This window comes from Octopus bimaculoides, chromosome 25 (assembly GCF_001194135.2).
Source record: "Octopus bimaculoides isolate UCB-OBI-ISO-001 chromosome 25, ASM119413v2, whole genome shotgun sequence".
Taxonomy (NCBI): Eukaryota; Metazoa; Mollusca; class Cephalopoda; order Octopoda; family Octopodidae; genus Octopus; species Octopus bimaculoides.
The window spans coordinates 15,294,543-15,297,541 of NC_069005.1; the positions used below are offsets into that span (position 1 = coordinate 15,294,543).

At 37.4% G+C, this 2,999-nt stretch overlaps 1 protein-coding gene across 1 annotated transcript in view; it reads left to right on the forward strand.

Annotated features, from left to right (window-relative positions):
* Window positions 1–2,999, forward strand: part of LOC106877388 (EF-hand calcium-binding domain-containing protein 5) — a 207,420-nt gene that overhangs the window by 187,966 nt on the left and 16,455 nt on the right. The window lies entirely within an intron of this gene.

Here is a 2,999-nt window from a genome sequence, read left to right on the forward strand (position 1 = left end):
TATATACATATATACGATGAGCTTCTTTCAGTTTCCATCTACCAAATCCAGTCACAAGGCTTTGGTCGGCCCGAGGCTATAGTAGAAGACACTTGCCCAAGGTACCACGTAGGGGGACTGAACCCAGAACCATGTGGTTGGTAAGAAAGCTACTTACCACACACCCACTTCTGTTGAACCGTTTTTTAGGTTCTGTCCTACAATGCAACTTTTTATGGTTTATTTTACCACACTTGTAGCATTTTATATATTTATAAATGGACAGATATTTTTTCTCTTGTTTCTTATCCATTACCAGTCAACATGCCTGAATCTGAGAACAATCTTTCCCTTCAATTTTATTTGCATCATGTCATCAATTAATAATCCTCTGACATTCTTCTGCTATTGCCTGTACAGTTATATTTTGGTCCTGTTCTAATTTTGTTAATATCCAGGAATATATATCTGCATCTTTGTTTGCAGTAAGCTCTTGAACAAAAATTAAAGACTTAAATATTTTTAACTGTACAAAGCAAGCTTTGAACAACTTGTCACTACTTTTATATCCTTGTACTGGATATATATAACAAGGCAAGGGCAAGACAATATATACATGATGCACTACTATTACTATTACATGACACTCAACTCTCGGTATCAAAGGCTCACAGTGAACTGCTAGTTACACAAACTGCCAATCACTCACAGTTCACCTTTAGTCACTTGGGGTGGGGGTTGGAATCTTTCTATATGTACCAATCTAGAACAGGATTCAATTTAATTGACCAACCTTCACCTTCAAATTTCAAGCCTTGTATTTATAAAGTTGATAAATCAAAGTTCCGATCAAGTAGTGGAATTGATGAGGCCAACTAAATACCCTCCCTTCAAAATTACTGGCCTTATACCTAAATCAAAACCCATTGAGTTCAAATCCTGCTGAGGTCAATTTTGTTTTTCATCCCTCTAAGGGGTTGATAAAATAATGTACCAATCTAGAATAGGATTCAATTTAATTGACCAACTTCCACCTTTAAATTTCAGGCCTTGTGCTTATGCAAGAAACAGTTACAAAAAGTGGAGGGATTGGCAGGATTGTTAGAGTGTCAGATAAAAAAAAAAAGTATTTCTTCTCTTTACATTCTGAGTTCAAATCCCAACTGAGGTGAACTTTGTCTTTCATTTCTGCAAAGTTAATAAATTACAGTACCATTCAAGTACTGGAGTTGATGATGTCAACTAAAATACCCTCCCTTCAAAATTGCTGTCCTTGTGCCTAAATCAAAAACCACTTAGTTCAAATCCTGCTGAGGTCAGTTTTGCTTTTCATCTATTATAAGGTCAATAAAATAATGTACCAATCTGGAACAGGAGTCATTTTAGTTGACAAACCTCCACCTTCACATTTCAGTTCTTGCACCTTATATTACAAACTATTAAAAAGTGGTGAGCTTGAAGAAATCTTAGAGCAATGGTAAAAGTGTCTTGTGGAATTCTTCCAGCTCCTTAACTTCTGAGTTTAAATTGTATTGAGATTTACTTTGCCTTTCATCCCTCCAAGATTGATAAAATAAAGTATCAGCCAAGTACCAGAGTCAAAGGCAGAGACAAAGCCCTCTCCATAAATTTGCTGACCTTGTCCTTAAATAAAGTGGTGAACTGGAAGAATAGTTGGAGTGTCAGACAAAATGCCATGTGGTATTTTTTCTGACTCTCTGTGTTCTGGTTTCAAATCCTGCTGAGGTCAACACTGCTTTTCATTCTTTCCAAGTCGATGAAATATAAGTACCAGTTACACACTGGGGTTGATGTAATTGACTGGCCCCCTCCCCAAAAACTTCAGGCTTTGTGCCTATAGTAGAGAGGATTATTGTCTTATAATAATTCTGTTTGTCATTGTGTTACTTAGCCTGTCGGTAATGTTTTCACGTGATTAGAAGTAAAAGAGGGAGGGAGAGAACAGTCCATGATGTGAGATAGATAGAATGTAATTTTAATGCTTTCATGTGATTAGTTGAAGGAAAAGAAAGGAGAAAAAAAAGGATAAGGCGAAGAGTGAGACAGAAAGAGGGAGAGAGAAGCGTCCATGACATGAGATAGGGGGAATATATTTATTAAAAAAGTCAGTTGAAGGTAGTGAAATTGAGATATAATTTTAGCAGAGGGGTGACATTTTGATGTTGAAGTTAAAGTAAGGCAAAGAGAGAAGGGAGAGACGGAGATGGTGGTGGTGATTGCATAGTGAAAAGGATATTTTTTTATTTTTAATAGAACTAAGTTTCTTTATATCACCTATCACTTAAGACATGCGCGTAAGTGCAATTCCATTGCAGATATTCATGCTTATTTGCATGGCAGATATATGCAATTTAGCTAAAAGTTGTATCATATTCTTTTTAGTCATTTGTCTGTGGCCATGCTGGAGCACCACCTTTAATAGAACAAATCAACCCCAGGACTTATTCTTTGTAAGCCTAGTACTTATTCTATCGGTCTTTTTTGCCAAACCACTAAGTTACAGGGACATAAGCACACCAACATCAGTTGTCAAGTGATGGTGGGGGGACAAACACACATACACAAATATATACATATATATATATATATATATATATATATATATATACAATGGGCTTCTTTCAGTTTCCGTCTACCAAATCCACTCACAAGGCTTTGGTCGGCCTGAGGCTATAGTAGAAGACGCTTGCCCAAGGTGCCACACAGTGGGACTGAACCTAGAACCATGTGGTTCGTAAGCAAGCTACCACACTTGCGCCTATGTGTGTGGATATCCTTTTTGTTTATGGGGGAAATGGAAAAATAAGAGTGAATATTTATTTTATATGTGCTGTGTATTAAGTCTGTGGTGAGATGGAGGAAGAAGACAACAAGAAACAAAAGGACAGAATGAAGCGTTGGACCTTACCTTGCCGACCGCAGCGGGGTACATGATCGCTCCTAATCAGAACACGTCTTTCTCGTAACGTCGCTGTTTTCTCACTGCTCCACGTGCTAGC